The sequence below is a fragment of the Nyctereutes procyonoides genome, unplaced genomic scaffold, assembly GCF_905146905.1.
Source record: "Nyctereutes procyonoides isolate TBG_1078 unplaced genomic scaffold, NYPRO_anot_genome, whole genome shotgun sequence".
Lineage (NCBI taxonomy): Eukaryota > Metazoa > Chordata > Mammalia > Carnivora > Canidae > Nyctereutes > Nyctereutes procyonoides.
The window spans coordinates 7,117,441-7,135,491 of record NW_026575121.1 but is presented as its reverse complement, the minus strand read 5'-3'; the positions used below and the strand labels follow the sequence as shown (position 1 = coordinate 7,135,491).

Genomic DNA, 18,051 nt, shown 5'->3' with positions numbered 1-18,051 from the left:
TTACCTCTTTGGTTAGGTTTATTCCTAGGTATCTTATGCTTTTGGGTGCAATTGTAAATGGGATTGACTCCTTAATTTCTCTTTCTTCAGTCTCATTGTTAGTGTATAGGAATGCCATTGATTTCTGGGCATTGATTTTGTATCCTGCCACGCTACCAAATTGCTGTATGAGTTCTAGCAATCTTGGGGTGGAGGCTTTTGGGTTTTCTATGTAGAGTATCATGTCATCGGCGAAGAGGGAGAGTTTGACTTCTTCTTTGCCAATTTGAATGCCTTTAATGTCTTTTTGTTGTCTGATTGCTGAGGCTAGGACTTCCAATACTATGTTGAATAGCAGTGGTGAGAGTGGACATCCCTTAGACTTTGTATTAAGTGAGAAGGTTTTTGTGTTGGGGGGTGGGGTGCAGAGAGAACAGGTCACAGTGATAATTCACTGACTCTTGAGAAAGGTGCCCGGGTCTTAGAACCAGAATATCTGGGTTTCATTTCCATCTCCATCATAGAATAGTTATATGACCTTGAACAGGACACATCTCTGCCCAAGCATCAGTGCTTTTTTTTTCCTCTATAAACTGAGGTCAAAAGCAACATCCTTCTTGTCTGGTTCTTCTCACAATTACAAAATGAGACATACCTTGTGGACTACAGAACATAAGTATAAACCAAAAGACCCCCGGACTCTCCTCGCTCATGGTGCTGCAAATAGGTTGACTTAAGGCAACAGACAGAGTCCCAATTCTCTACACTGCACCCATGATTCCTCTCCTCGGTCAGTCCCTCTGGGATGCCCTGGTGGTGGCAGGAGTGGATGTCTCCCACACAAACAGACCTAAGGCCTGCCACTTGACAGCCCTCCTCTTCTCTGCTTCTCTTCTGCTCCACTGACCTGTCACTCTGCCATCCACAAGTCATAATTGACACCGCTGACAACACACTCTGGGCAAATAACTTCCTCTAGAACATCAGCCTCAAGGCCTAAGCCATCAGGGAGACCAAAATTTCTACTCTTGGGCTTTACTCTTTGAAAAGGGGGCCACCGAAAAAGAGCCATTTTGCCAATCAGTTCTTTGTAGGGGGCAGCAAACTTTATCTGTTAAGGACCAGATAATATGTATCTTAGGCTTCAAAGGCCTAAATATTGTCTCTGTAGCACATTCTTCTTGGCTTTCTTTGCAGTGCTTTAAAAATCTGAAAACAATTCTTAGCCCTTTGTCCTTATAAAAAGAGGCCGTAGTCTGGATCTGTCCCAAGGCTGGGGTTTGCTGACCCCAGCTTTATGTCACAGTCTTCATTTATCCCATAATATACTTGTTTGTGTCTCTGTGAGGAGGGATCTATTCTTGGTAAGGGGAGTTAAGGGGAAGCTAGTTAGGTCAGAGAAGGTGCCCGGAACCACTGCTCCCTCAAACATCCAGACCTGTGGCTCAGTCTGCTCTACTCTGGCAGATTTCTTCACTCATGGCTTTCTCTCAGGGATCCCATCACTTCCCTCGACCCAGCCTCTTCTGGGGAATCGTAAGCCATGGAAGGGATCAGTACATGTCTGAACTCCAAAAGTGTTCAGTTCTTAGACTCAGGGCTCCTGAGCTCTATGGAAATCAAGCACGTAGCTTCCATGTCCTTAAACATTCTATGACAGTTAGAAGCCACTCTGCCCAGGGCACATGAGATCTTGTAGTTGGAGTTACCCAAGAGACAATCCAGGCTGGTAAAAATGCATCTCCGAGTCATGCAGGATATCTTACACATTTATTAGCTGCTATGCTCATTATCAAAAAAGGAAGAGGAGGAAGGAAAAGAGGAGGAGGGGGCAAGGAGACAGGTGAGGAGGAAAGGAAAGAGAAGCCGCTGTGGAATATTTTGTCTACATGTTCTTATTATCACAAAATTATCTTCACTTGGCACTTACATCGGATTTATGAAATACAGTCATAAAATTCAAAAGCAAAAGCAAGCTTCCCACCATTCATGGTTTGTAAAGGAGAGGGAGTAGAGTTGGTTTTCCTTTTAATGTTTTCCCCTCTTAACAGAAAACTTCACTTTGTTTCTTCTTGATTTTCCCATATATACCATAAGTCAAGGCCTCTATGAGAGTATAGGGTACCCAACTGCAAATGATATAAATGATGACCTTGCAGCCCCCAAATGGGTTAGAAAATAGTACCTTTTATGCTCTCGTCTCTGTATAATTTGGCTAGCTGAAGCTGCCTTTGTTGGGGGGGGTGTAGAAGTCACCCCTTCGCCTGGCAGATCTAGCTGTGTCCAAGAACACACACTTTGGTGACCAGAGCCAAGATGGAGTCTCATCCCATCTTGTGTCCTTTGCCAGGCTACCCAATAACACACAGGGGCCCTGACTTGCATTTTGAGTCCATGCCTACAGGCTGGATGAATCTAGTCCATTTTGTGCAGCTACTGGTACTATGCTGGCACAGGGGTTACTGATGGTATTTACGGTGATGGTGGTGCTGGTGGCAGTCCCAATAAAAATTTTCGGCTACAGTTTCTGTTCATTATCACTTAAGGAGGGCTGGTTTTGAAAGGGATGGAGATAACTCAGGTCAAGTGGCCCACAGTGTCAGCAAGGTATGTGTGGGGGTGTGTGTGTGGGGAGAGTGGCTAACAGTCCAGGACGATGTGTGGCTCAGACAGTACACAGCTCCTCTCTAGGGCTGCTGAACCACCACGTGGGCCAAACTGACGGATGCTCTTTCACGGTGGGAAGGAAGGTTTGTGAAGCCTTGTGTGAGCCAGACAGAAGAGGGAGGGAAGCAGCTGAGAAGCCACCGGGCTGGGGATGAGGTTTCAACCCTCCCGAAGGGGAAGGAACAGAACCCGGTAGCTGCCTGGAGACGGGCAATGAAGAGAAAACCCACAGCTGCCTGGGAGCTGCTTGGAAGAACCCGCGACAGATTGGAAGGGGAGAAGAAAAGGTCATGGTAGAGTCAAGGATGACTGGAGCTCCCTGCCTGAGGAGAGGGCTGATGGCTGTGTTTAGGTTGCCAAGACAACAGGACTAACTGGCGGCCAGGGAGGCTACAGAGTCTCTCTCTGTGATTCCTCCACTCTTGGTTATGAAGTGCAGACCTGATCTTCCACTTAAAAGTACAATACGCTGCTCTGTTATATGAGGGGTGTTTATCCGCTGAAATGACTCCCCCACCCCATTTGTCCCAGAACGCTGCAGGTTGCAATCATGCTTCAGAGACACATGCTTTACCACGCTCCTAACGGAAACAAACATCTGCAACACCTAATCCAAGCCTATTCACAGGAAAGATAAATAAAAATATTCTAACCTTTAGCATTATGCGGGATTTCTTTATAAACACAGAGAACCTTGGAGCAGAGATCTACCTTTCCAGTTGAGAATGCACTACGTATTTTTCTCTTGGAAACTAAAGACACTACATATAAATTTGAAAACATATATTTCTTCAAAGTATTAATTTTTAAAGCGGCCAAAATTGCTAACAACCAGGGAAAGTACCGATTTATAAATTATGTTCTCGGCATATAGTATACATTGTGAATTTGCATGCATATTAAATGCAAATAACCAGAAGAGCATAACATTAAGGCTTTAAATTTATATGTGCAAAAGACAGTAAATTCTAACATTAAAATTCCTTCCAGAAAATATTAACTCCCCAAATCCCACGTGATTGTCATCCAGCAGAGCAGTTTCGCCGCAGGGCTTGAGAAGTCAATAACCTATAACACCCATGCCCACCTCACTCACCAAGCACTGCAGGTAGGATCATGTGGCATTGTGTAGGACCAGAATAAAGGTGCTCTGGCATTGCCCAGCTATTCACACAAAATTTTTAAAATAATTCAACATAACAAAGGTACTCCTAAAACTGCCACCATAGAATCACAAGATTTCAAGGGAATCTTTTTCCAGTGTAAAGATTTTAGGTTGAGGAAATGAGGTAAAGTATGGCTGACTCTGCTCTCTTGGTGTAGTAAAAATAAGAAACTTCTGATGGTAAAATTTTATGCATCAACTTGGTGGGCGACGGTGCTCAGTTATGTGGTCCAACATTAGTACAGATGTTGCTATAAAGGTATTTTGTAGATGTGATGAATATTATTTATCGGTTGACTTTAGGTAAAGGAGGTAACCCTGCATAATCGGAGTGGGCCTCTTCTAATCCGTTGAAGGCCTTAGGAGCAAAAACTAAGTTTCCAGCAGGAATTCTATCTGAGGACTATAAACTTAGAAATTCTAAGTTTCCAGCCTGTCGACTGACCCTATAGATTCCAGACTCAAGGCTACATCAATTCCTGCTGTTCCCTATGAGTTTCAGACTTGCCAGCTCTCACAATTACCTGAGTTAATTCTTTAAAATAAATCTTTTCAGGGATCCCTGGGTGGCACAGCAGTTTGGCACCTGCCTTTGGCCCAGGGCGCGATCCTGGAGACCCGGGATCGAATCCCACGTTGGGCTCCTGGTGCATGGAGCCTGCTTCTCCCTCTGCCTGTGTCTCTGCCTCTCTCTCTCTCTGTGTGTGACTATCGTAGATTAAAAATAAATAAATAAATAAATAAATAAATAAATAAATAAATAAATCTTTTCATACATAATATACATACGCACACACGTGTATATAAGTGTATCTATTAATTCTGTTTCTCTGGAAAAGCCTGACACAAGGTTCAAAAGCATTTCCAGTTTAGAACTAACAACGTGTACAGTATTACAATCCATCCCGGTGGATAGGTGGATAGGTGAGTGTTGCTTGATCTTAATTACAATGGAAAAGTGAATGTTCTCTTTTTTAAATTTGATACATAACTGACACAGTGGTTTTAGGTGAACATAATCATTCAATATATGTATATATTGTGAAATGATCACCATAATAAGTCCATTTAACATCATTACACATAATTACAAATTTCTCGCAAAGAGAACTTTTAAGATCTCCTTTCTTGGCAATTTTCAAGGATACAATTCAGTTTTGTTAACTACAGTCACCACACTGTACGTGACATTTCCAGGACTTAATTATCTTATAACTGGAAATTTGTACCTTTTGACCATCTTCACCCAACTGTTTCAATAGCTCCACCCCTGCAGAGCACAGAGTTTTCTTGAAAAAAATTCCTGATTCCCACTTAAAGAATTTTCACGGTTCAGTCTAGGAAGAATAGGGTGAACTGGATTTGTAAAAGGGTAAGGGCTCGGGGATCCCTGGGTGGCGCAGCGGTTTGGCGCCTGCCTTTAGCCCAGGGCGCGATTCTGGAGACCCCGGATCGAATCCCACATCGGGCTCCCGGTGCATGGAGCCTGCTTCTCCCTCTGCCTGTGTCTCTGCCAATCTCTCTCTCTCTCTCTCTCTCTCTCTCTCTCTCTCTCTCTCTCTCTCTGTGACTATCATAAATAAATTTTAAAAAAATTAAAAAAAAGGGTAAGGGCTCATGAAAATCTCCCTGGCAGCTGAACATCTGCTTGGCCATGCCGGTTTTGGGACTTGCCTTGCTGTATTTTTATTGTGAATTCTCTGCAGATGCTCAGTCTTGGGGAACGGCACCGTCCCCTAATTCATGACCTAAAAGCCCAATTCATACTGTCGGCTCTAGTGAAACTAGTTCTATTTCAAGTTTAGATCAAACAATTTCATGGGTTTACCGCCACCCTGACCGCTCCTTCTCTGGCTTCTTTTCTCCCTTGGCCTTCTCACAAAGCATTCACAATGTTTGCTTCCAAGCCTCTGCTCTTCCCTTCTCTCTGTGACACGGAATGCTTATCCACACACCCAGATCCAGTTACTGTGTATGCACAGAGGATCTGCAGGCTTGTGTTCCCTTCCCTGACCACTAACTCTCAGCACACTCCTTTATTTACTGCTGCCTGTAGGGTCTCCCGGGAACTGATGGAATTAGGAGTAGGGCCAGAGCACCTCCAAATGAGAACTGATCAACTTTTAACAAATTCCTGTCTTTTGCAATCTGTTCCATTTCCACTGTTCCATGACTTGCAAGCTCAGAAGAGAACTGACACATTCCAGAAAGCATTTGGACATTTCTTCTGGATACCCTGCCTTTTTTTTTTTTTGGACCTTTAGGGACTGGAGGGGTTCTCCAAGGCAGCAGCCTAGTCTTGAATGAAAGTTATCTGTAACTTCTCTTTCTCTTCTATCTTCTCTGTGAATCTTGTCACCAAGTCCAACTCCTCCTTTTTCCTTCCTCAGATGCAGCCCTTCATCATGCACCAGACTTTTCCTCTTCTGAGTTATTTTATAACCCACAGCAAGAACCATCTCTCCCAAATGTCATTTGATCATGTCACTTGTTGCCAAATATTCCAACTGTTTCTTCTGAAATTAAATTTCAGCCCCAGATTTAAAAGTCCACTGGCTGACTCTCTTCTTTCTCTGACTCTCCATCTTCCCAGCTGGGCCCTGTTCCTTTGCCTTAAACCTGTCTGCTGTGGCCTCTGCTGTCCAGACAGTGGGACCAACAGTTCTGTTTCACTGTGCCTCCCCATAGTATGTTCCTGCTCTCCTTTGAATCTCCACTTAGAACTGACACCTCTGCTCATTTCTCACTGGGCAAATTCAAGAGCGAATGAGTTTCCTTGATCCCACATCCCAAAAAACTAACTCACTGTGGTTTTCCAACATTTGATTCAGATCCTAAGGCCTGGACTCACATCCAGCTCACACCCAGGAATCCTGGGGCAAAAAGTTTATAACTCCCTGAGTAACCATTATCTTGACTTCATCCAAAAGCACCCCTATTTTTTTACCATTCTCATAATGAGGTCTTAAATGAGAAGCCTCCCCCAGATTTAACCTTTCCTCTCGGCAAATTCCCTTAAACAGGTAAATTTACCTACGCAAGTATTATTAGGCAAGCATATCAGAATATGTTTCCCATTATGATTTATACACATGTAACATACAGGTATGGATATATTTTTGGAAAATTGTTTTTTAAGTATTTAATAACCATTAAATGGGTAAAATAATACTCTGCTCCTTATGGAACAGTGAGAAGTCATTCTAGCACTTTTTTCAAGTATTTGCAATTGTAATCAGTAATGTGGGCAGAAAGAATGCCAATGTTTTTCAATCATCACTGGTAAAAATGTAAATTTTTAAAAATTAAGACTCTAAAGTTCACCTGAATTAATCTACTGCTAATGCAAGCTGGGACTATTTCCTGGGATTTTGAGTGGCTTAACATCATCAAGACATGTCACAAGCCTCATCCAAATTATTCAGTGCACACCATGCATTATTCTGCACATCTCAGAAGATGAAACAGGGAGAGGCAATGAGAGTGTCTGAAGAACAAAAGGAAGAATGAAGCACAGAGACCTCAGGCTAAAAGTATAAAACCCTTGAGAGGGTTTTAAGGACATATTAGATGTCTGAAAAATGAGAATAAATCAGCAGGCCCATTAACTGAGCAGCGAATTAAAGCGCCATTGTTTCCAATTTCAGCTGTGAATATGGAAGGCATCAAATGGACCACACTCTCCGTCCTCTCTGCATTAGGAGAGAGTTCTCCACTATGTATTCTCAAGTGCCTTTCTTCTTTTCCAGCTAATTTAGTGAAAGAGTGACTATCCATTTCCTAACTCTTCTCCTAAAACATTATTGCTAACTTCCCCAGGATCATGTTAAAGGGACAACAGGAAAACAATCAACTGAAGATTCAAAACACAAGCTATATCCCCCATTAATTTCAACTTTTCCTTCCCTCTTTATTAAAAAATGAAGTTTGCTATCTTCAGATGTACTGTCTTTTCCCTTATCTTAACTTTGAGACAAAATGATAAAATACAGCGTATAGATAATCCACAAATTTTGTCTCCTCTGAAGTAGACCGTACTTCACAACGGCATACATTTCACTGTCTCATCTCATGAAAACAGAGTTTAAAGCACTTCTCCCCAGTGCCTTTGATAAGACAAAAGGTCTGGACGATCTAATAGGAACACATGAGAGATGTTTTTCTTTTAATTAGTTTGTATGTATACCGATTTATGAATAACATGGCTTCAACTGTTAAGTTCTACTAGGTCCAGAGGTTAACTGCTTTCAGCTCTCTAAGTAATGATTTTGGACTCTGCTTCCACATCTGGAAGTCAGTGCTTTCCAACTGGTAGCAGGTCTTGACACACTGCTGGGCTATGAAATGGTTCCAAGTTTGCCACAAGGTAATGATACCCCCTAACCCCAGGGAGCCAAGTGGGGCCTGGGGCCACTGGCACCTCTGGTCAGGTGACACTGGTCAGCAGCTTTGCCAGAGTCCAAAGGCGTAGTACTCCCTGCTCGGCTGGGAGGCATTAAACATGTCCATGGACCCCCACTTCAACAGGTTGATGCAAAAGGTACCCTTGCACCTCCTGGAGAAGGGGCCTGTAAAGCTGGTGAAAGAGCTTGGGAAGAGGGACCTGGTGGGCAAAGCTACAGATGACATGTCCCCAAATTCTCTCCTTAAGGATTTCTAATACCTCCCTCCATTTGGGGCTAATGTGCTTTTTAATTGGCAACCAGGCTACCTATGGGATGCCTGTTCATACATCGAACATCCATCTTAACAATCAGGACCTCATCATTTTTAATTACTTTGCAGGAAAAAAAAAATTCAATGGAGACTATCAGGGTATTGCGTTTATATACTAAAGAAAAGAATTAAAGCTATTGATTTTTTAAATTTTTAACTTTTGTAAAATTTGGGATAGTGGTAAAATTGCTTGAAATTTTTTTATAAGTCATACTTGTGTAGTATCTAACAGTAATGAACAAAAATTCAGAGAATCACTAGAATCTTGATAAGGAAGTGTTTTAAAAAAAGAAGTATGTTTAGCTACTTTAGGCATATAAGACATATTTAAAAAGTAATGTTCATAAAAGCAAGCTCAGGTTTCTCATTAGAAAATCTGAAAAGATTCTATTTGGAAGTTTCATATCTATTCAACATTCTCCGAATTGATGTTCTGAGCTAGCTGCATTATTAAGTATTAGTTTCTATGTGTGCCATAATGAGACAAAATTGATAAGTGATTTAAATAACATGCCTATAGTACTATTTCTTGGTTTTTCCATTTTAGGTACTGCCTATTGGCTTCCCAGTGAGAAAGATGAGTGTTAGCATTCTTTCATACACATATACATGTCCCATGTCCCCATCCCTTCAGAATTCCACAACAATTTTGGTTACTCTAAATGTCAATTTTTAGATCATTATAGCCAGTAGTAGCTGAATCATGTAATTATGATTACATTTCCTTTTCTTACTTTTTTGTCTTTCCTAGAGTTTAATCACTGTTACATTTAAATTGGGTTAGTTTCCTACATATCATGAGGTTACCCCCAAAGCTTCCCCCAGATTTCCAACTCTCATCTCCACACAAACACAGCAGGTGTTTTATCAGTTTCTCTATCATGAGCAAGTCTCTCCTGAAGCCCTCTCCCTACCCCAGCTTAGATCAGAGGATCTAGTCCTGTTGCCCTCCTGGTTCTTGTGTTGGTCCTGTCTCTGGGATCCCGAGTCTTCTTATTGGCTTATCCTGTCATTCACTGGAGCACATCATAATTTTGTACAATTCCATGAAAATGTATTGGTTGTATATTTTCATTGGAGATTGCTATCTTTGGCTGTGGGAAATTTTGTTAAATTATTCCTTTGATAATTTTCTGTCCTCCACTTTCTATATTCTCTCAATCTGGTGTTACTATTTTTGGACATTGGATCCCATGGACCAATCCTACACATTTTCTCTTTTTATAGTATTTTCTATTCTTTTTCTTTTTACTCCACATTCTAGGACATTTGCTTACATGTGTCTCCTAACTCTTATAAATTCTATTCTGTTTCATGGTTTTATTTTATTTTATTTTTTTAAGATTTTATTTATTTATTCATGAGAGAGAGAGAGAGAGAGAGAGGCAGAAGGAGAAGCAGGCTCCATGCAGGGAGCCCAATGTGGGACTCGATCCCGGGACTCCAGGATCACACCCTGGGCCGAAGGCAGGCGCCAAACCGCTGAGCCACCCAGGGATCCCTGTTTCATGGTTTCAATACATACTTTACCTCTCTGAAGATACAGATGATTTCTTTTTTAAGATTTCTTCTTCCTGCTTCAGTTTCCTCCAAGAGGCTTTTTAAATGTTTGCCTGTTTCAGTTTCTGTCTCTCACTATACTTTTCATAAATGTCTGATGATCCTTGGCCGTATGCTGATATTTAGAAGCAGGGAACTAGAAAGTCAACAGTAAGGTTGGTTTGGGGTTTATTTTAGGTTCGTTCTAGTTAGGCCTCTTCTTTGGGGGAACCCTTGATGTCAGCATCCTTGAATTTTATTTTTAGGTCACAACCCCAGAGAAGTCTCCTGGAGCCTCCTTTCAGGTAGGGTATCATCCTGGCTGCCCTCAGGCTAAGAGATATAGAGAAGGTGGCTGTGGTTCTCAGAATTTGGTAAATCAATACGATCTCCCTGATTTCAAGACCTTATAATACCACTTTAAACTTTTCCTGATATCTGCAAATCTAGAGGCCTATTTTATCACTTCTACAAGAAAAAAAAATAATCTCGATTCCTCTGTTGGGGGAGAAGAGGGTCAGTTACCTGCTTCCATACAATTGGGGAGCAGATCTGAACTTTTAACCAAATATTCCTAATCTTAACCCTGTCTTCACTCATTTCCAACGGGTTATTTTTGCTGAAAATTCCTGAGCTTTTGCAGGTTTCACTAGTGGAAGCTGGGCTACTTCTTCCTCTCTTCTGCTAGATTAAAATTCTGCTTTCTCAGGCCTGTTCCATAAGCTACCACTCATCCATCTGTATCCCACATTTCCAAATGCTGTGGCTGTTGCCTGTTTCTTTGTTCTTATAAATGTGTGCTTAAAAAAAAAAATCCCTTAAAAGTCACTTTAACGGAATTTCAGGAAGGCCCAGGAACTAAATAAAACATGTACTCATCTTTAATCCGAAAACTATCAATCCATCTTCCTCTTTTCACATTGAAATGGACATTACTCAATTTTTCTTCACCACTAAGACAGTAAGGTTCAATATTCAGGAAGAAGAGGAGTAGGGAAAATAGCAATCAGGGTTTAGGTGGAACTGAATTTGATGATTGCTTGCTCTTATAAACAAATATATCTTATTGTCCTAGTAGTGTGTTGGGCACTGTAGGAAATAAAATTATGTCCCTATTTCAGAACAGCCTATAAAAATTCATAAAAAGGTTAACTATTAAAGAGGTCCTTGAATTGATAATTAACTAAAATGAGAATATGCAGAGGAAAAAAAACTGCCAGGCAAAAGAGTAGAATAGTGAGAGGCAAGCCCAATGGAGGAAAAAGGGCTAACACACGGCTTTGAAAAATAAACATTATAAACATTCCTTTTGTGGAGTCTGCATAATGTGTATTAGATATAAAGTGATCTATTGATTGAAGAATGAGATATTTTATGCAGACGAAGGCTGCTGGTATAAGAAAAAAAAAGTTCTTCTCCTTGTGATACAGCTGCTTTAAATCTTTATTCATATTTTTCACCATAGTTGGCCATAAAGATTTGAAATAATTTTTTTTAAAATACCAGTTTGGTGCACTGCAACTTTATGAAAAGAGATACAGTAAAACATTGTATTTTTTTCAGTGATGTTCTGGTTTCGAAGTTATAGTCTTCTACAGATTGAAAACACAATTATTATTATTATTATTATTATTATTATTATTATTATTATACTACTACTACTACTACTGGAATAACTCCAGGTAAAACAACTTTGTGCACGTGCAGCTCTCTAGTTCCTAACACCATTTATCCCACTGAAATAATTGTCTTCATAACACAGGTTTTGATAATGCACAATCTTAAGGAATAAAACTATTGCCTGAAGCAGAATTGACTCTTAATTGGATGCATATAGCTATGAGAGGAAGGACTCCAACGAGAATACTGCACATGTTCAAAACCGAAGACAAATCTGTCCTCTCCATCGGATCTGGGTAGGAGGCTGTGGGAAGAGAAGTGTAGCTGAGAGGTGCAGATATCTGAATGCAGAAGCTTCTCAAAGCCATAGAGTGGGGAGTGAACTCAGAAGTACAATGAGCCCAGCAGTGCCTGGGTGGCTCAATCAAGGCTAAGCAACCGACTCTTGGTTTTGGCTCAGGTCATGATCTCAGGGTTCCTGAGAACAAACCTCATGTTACGCTCCATACTCAGCATGAAGTCTGCTTTGAGATTCTCTCTCTCCCTCCTTCTCCTGCTGCCCCTCCTCCCACTTGTGCCTACCTTCCCTCTCTAAATAAATAAATAAATAAATAAATAAATAAATAAATAAATAAATAAATAAATCTTTTTTTTTTTTTAAGAAAAAGGAGGAAGTACAATGAGCCATAACTTTGTAGACAAAGAGGAGAAACTGAACAGGGATTAACTACATGAAAACAATGTTTCATAAAAATAATAATCTTCCAGTACACTATGGGGCAGAGAGTCTAGCCACAGAAGGCAGCTCGGATCCTAAGTCATGCAGAGATCCCAGGTCACGTGAGGCTGGCCTGCATGGCTTGGCAGTAGAAATGTGAGAGACTCACTTCAGAGATCAATGAGACTGAGGAATCCACATTTACAGTCCCGCAGACAGAGTCAAGCAAAAGGAACGGACTGAATTAGTACTGACCAAAGGGCTTACACTGAAGGTGTTCTTAAACTAAATCCACAGCATCATTTGGTTTTTAATTCAAGAAACATTTACTGAGTATCTACTATGTGCAGGGCATACAGTCTTTTCTCATCATTTGTCTCATTATCTTATAAGCTGAATGTAAAAAAATCCCGTTAATTGATTTCACAGACTGATTGATGTTCTTCTGTAAGAACAACAGATTGATTTTTTTTATAGACAGCAATACTAATTCTTCCATTATGTCCTTCTCTTTCTGTGCACATGGTCCAATCGACTTTAGGGCCAACTCAATACAAAGAGCAGAAGAAAGGCATTAAGAGAACAAGGTCCATTAGGCCCAATATTGCCTCAATTACTTTAATTCCATTATTCCTGTTCATATTACTTCTTTAATCAATATCTCCTTTCAGTTATTCATGTTTACCCTTTTCAAAATCGCAAGTAATAGGATTATGGTCTTTTGAGCTCAGTAGCAACAGACTTTCATAAATATATTTCTGAATGTGTGATTGTCTCCAGATCTACAACTGAGGAGTCTGAAATTGAATCAGGCCTTCCAGAGGCCATCTCATATAAAGATGCAGAGCATCTTAATGCAATATAGGTGCTTTTACCTGTTAGGTCATTTGTCATTCCCTGTCAAGTCCACTCACATATGGTTTAATGGCTTTCTAAGCGTCTTCTTCCCGTGTCTAAGCTCTAGGGTCATGTAACTAGTTTTCAGAATGGATCTCTTTTCTGTACACATTCCTGCCTTTTGTTGAATGTAATCCTTCTACCTTCCACTGACAGTTTTTCTGCCCTGCAAGAGTTTCATCTGGACATTACATTAACCACTACCTCTTCCATATGACAATTAATCAATCCTTCAGTTCCAGCTCTGTAAGAGCCTTACAAATTAAAGGAACGCTGTTCCTCTCCATTCCTTTTAACAAACATCAATGCAGTGCCTACTACATGCAAGAAGTTGCTCTTTTCGCACAGACAGGATACTTAATAGGCGGGTGGCCCATCCCAGTAACACACAGTGGTCCCCTGAAAGTAATAAAAATAACATGGGATTTAAAGAAGCATGTGAAATTGTGATGTGATGTGTCCCTCAGAAGTTCTCCTAGACTTCAGAGGGGGTAAAATTACATATGAGTGGAGAAAAGCTTCATAAAAGATATAATTTGAGTGAGATCTTGGAGGGTGGGAGGATTTTGAAAAAGGAAGCTAGAAAGAGAAAGGGATAAACTGTGTATGAAAAGTAATGCAGCAAATCTAGCTGAGGTCAAGGATTTTTCAGAGTAAATACAAGAGAAAAATGGTTAAGACCCTCAAGTGACTGGTTAGGAAGGCCTGACTTCCCCTGGGAAGCAATGAGACCAGGGAAGAGCTTGGCAGGAGATGAGCTCTTCTTAACATAGCCTCATCACCACATGCATGATGAACTGCAGGCAACTGCAACTTGTAGACATGAGTCAGGAAGAAAGGCTCAGCAACACATAAGAAGACCTTCAAGATGTGATTCCTGCCTCCCCACCTAGCCCCACATCCTCTTTCCCACTATGTGTCCCACCATCACTCAAACGTCAAGGAGCATACACCCTGCCCTGCATAGTTCTGTGCTAAGCCACCCGTCCTCTGTCTCCTTTGGAATGTTCTCTCTCCACCACACTAGTCCATTTGGCAGTGTTCTACACCTTCCAATCTCTACTCAAATACTAACTTCTCTATAAAACATTTCCTGACTGCCCCAAGCCAAATCAGTAGCTCCTTTTGCCATGTGTAAGGTATATTTACTGTGTACCTCCATCAGAGCAATTATTTTCTCAGGATCCTCTCCCGACTAAAGTATAAAACCCTTGATATTACCCCCAGAGCAACTTTTGGCACATGTAGGAAGGACAATGCATGAATGAATGAATGAATGAATGAATGAATGAATGAAGTGAATAGTTGTAGGCACAAACAAAAGAAAAAGACTAGAAAGGGATGGCCATAGATGAAAAGGAAAAGGAAAGTAAAAATATGAAGGAATTATAGAAACCTGAAGAGCTTAGTAAAAACTAAATGTAGGGTAAGCAAAGCAAGGAGAATGCCAAGTTTCTGAGTTTTCTGCCAGAAGCCCAATGCTCTTCCTCATTGCTTTTACATTATCAGCTTAAAAACACTGAACATAAACTCATGGATTTAAAAGAAGGAATCATCAGGAGATAGAGGCAGGGAAGAACCTTGACAGAACAAACACTAAGATTCCTATTTTAACTCAGGTTCAAACATTTTATGAGAAACTCTGATAGATTCTTCATTTAAAGTACAATTTCCTTAATTAGAATAGTTTCTATGTACCATAAAGACACTCTAATTTCGGAGGTATAAAAAACTACCATGTTAATGACAAACTAAAAGGACACAGAAAATCATGTCCCCTTTTTAAAAATCAGAGTTTGGGGATCCCTGGGTGGCTCAGTGGTTTAGCGCCTGCCTTCAGCCCAGGGCATGATCCTGGAGTTCCAGGATCGAGTCCTACATTGGGCTCCCTGCATGGAGCCTGCTTCTCCCTCTCCCTCTGCCTGTGTCTCTGCCTCTCTCTCTCTCTCTCTCTCTCTCTCTCTCTCTCTCTCTGTCTATCATGAATAAATAAAATCTCTAGAAGAAAAAAAAATAAAAAAATAAAAATCAGAGTGTAACAGTGAATATATTATTATCAATTCCATATAAGTCTTACATCTGAATTTTCAGGGATCTCAGATTAGTGAAATTAGGGAATGCAAAATGGAAGTGGCAAATAGACTAAGCAACAATAAATTAGGTTTTAGTTTTCAAGGCACCTGAGGTTTTATTTCCCATATATTTTCTCTTTAAGAGTAGAGAAGTTTTTGGTACACATAAAATAACCTATTAAAATAGGATTAGAATGTTATAATGGTAGTAGTACATACTTTAGGGTACACAGCAAGATATTTAAAGACAGTTTAATGACCAAAATGCAATTGCTCACTGAACTCTACATGTAATTGTCAAAGGGCTATTCCATCATCACTCTGACTTGAGCATCGTGTGACAATATAATTTGGTTGTTTTGATGTTTTTTTAAGTAGATGCCTCACCTGGCGGAACCTGAACTCATGACCCTGAGATCAAGGCCCAAGCTGAGATCAAGCGTCAGACACCCAATCGACTGAGCCACCCAGACGCCCTGGTTGTTTTAATTTTAATGAAGCCCTACAGACACTCTCACAAACCAAACAAGAAGAGTCGCACGTAAGTTATAGAAGGCCTCTAATCAAGGGTAGTAGGCTCTTGAACAAAATGGAAAAGAAAAGTAAGCAGTGGAGACACCAGGATGAAGTTATACGTCGGTATATAGCATCCAGTGGAACCGTGCCTGCGTGCAGCACACACTCCATAAATATCTGTCATTTGATTTACCAATTTTCTTCGGACTAATGTCGGTGTGAAAAATGGTAAAATGAATTTTATTTTCATTTTCATTTTCCACTGCCTGTCATCATCTTATAAATCCAGGCTGTCGAGGCCAATGCTATCACTTGGCCATGGGACAGGCTGCAGCCCCACCCTCAAGAACATGAAAGCTTCCATGGGATTGAGAAGATTGTAAATGAATTATTCCAGCCCACCTGCTGGGCAGCTTTCAGGAAGGCCAGGGCCTGAGGCACTCAGTTACATGTAGACCTTGGCCTGACAACATGTAGTATTAACTCACAGGCTGACATGAATTCACAGGCTCCTAAAGGAGGGAATCCCTCCTGACCTTAGACTACTCTCAGCAGGAGGCTTCCTTTTGGTACAAAAAGGTAATCCTTTCCTGGAAGTAAGGTAGACATGGCCAGAAAGCTCCACCCTTACAGGAAATAGGGGCTTTCTAAATAGACATCTCTAAGGAATGGGTCATTTAAGTGCTACCTGGAGACCAGGATCCTCGTATTTTATCAACACTCGAATCTAAACACTTGAAAGAGAACTTTTAATAATTCTGAGCTAAGGAGCCATAGAGTGAGGGGGGGTGGGAAGATGACACAAGAGCAGATCTGTCTCAGTCTTCACAGATTAGTGAGAGGGAACAGAACGTTACATTTAATAAGTGCAAGGCAATGCAGCTGGGAGGGAAGAATAGCCTAAGAATGATTTAAATGGTATTGAATTAGCTGGAAAGATATCTTGATGTACTGATAGAGGCGGCATGTAAATTGGCAGTTCAGCCTGAAATGAGAAGGCACGGCTTGCTCACACAGAGGACTCTATTTTATAAAAGCTGTGTTTGCTATTATGTTTAAAGGAAAAACCTTAGCACATTCATGATGTTGTTTAACTTGGACTATCCTGAAATGAAGAATTCACTGAAGCCAAGGGTCAGATCAGATACCTGTCTACCTCTGATCGCTGCACTTTTTCTTTTTCAACTTCAATTTGACCAGGGCCATTATGGTCTTTGTCATTCACTCATTCAACCAATATTAAGCAGTTTGTGCTGGTTTCTTTAAGGGGTACCAAGATGAGTTAAGTCTCCTTCCTTCAGATAGTGTGATGGCTTTTGAAATGTGATGTTGAGGTCCTAATCTCTCATTCATGTAAATGTGACCTTATTTAGGGGTTAGGGTCTTTTCAGATGGTCAAGTTATGATGAAGTCATTAAAGTGGTCCTAAATCCAAATGAAAAGTATCCTTATAAAAACGGGAAACTTGGGGGCAGCCCCCGTGGCTCAGCGGGTTAGCGCCGCCTTCAGCCCAGGGTGTGATCCTGGAGACCCGGGATTGAGTCCCACGTCAGGCTCCCTGCATGAAGCCTGCTTCTCCCTCTGCCTGTGTCTCTGCCTCTGTGTGTGTGTGTGTGTTTCATGAATAAATAAATAAATAATATTTTAAAAAAGTGGGGGAATTTTGAACACAGTGATAGACACACATAGAAGGAAGACCGTGTGAATGCACAGGGAGCAGGATGGCCATCTCTACACCAGAAACACTGAATGCTACCAGAAGCTAGGAGAGAGGCATGGAAGAGATTCTCCCTCACAGCTCGCAGAAGAAACCAACCTCACTATCATCTTGATTTCACACTTCTGGCCTCCAGAACTGTAAGATGACAAGGGTCTGTTGGTTAAGCCACCCAGCTTGTGGTACTTTGTTATAGCCACCAGAGGAAAGTACTATAAATTGAGTCATGAAAGAAGTGAGGCCAACAACATGATTGCCAGTCAATAAAACTCTCTGAGTAAGTCTTTCTACACTGGACCACCGATCACCACCTTCTACAGCAGTTCCATAAATGCCATCAAAGAAAAAGATGATTTATATCCTATATTAAGTCTGACCCAATGGGAACTGTTTAATCCTCTAAAAAGATGATTAGAAAGAAACAGAAGCAATAAAGGTTAATGGA

General features: G+C 40.9%; 1 protein-coding gene across 4 annotated transcripts in view; it reads right to left on the bottom strand.

The window, feature by feature from the left end:
• ENOX1 (ecto-NOX disulfide-thiol exchanger 1) overlaps positions 1-18,051 on the bottom strand; it is a 550,745-nt gene that overhangs the window by 414,001 nt on the left and 118,693 nt on the right. The window lies entirely within an intron of this gene.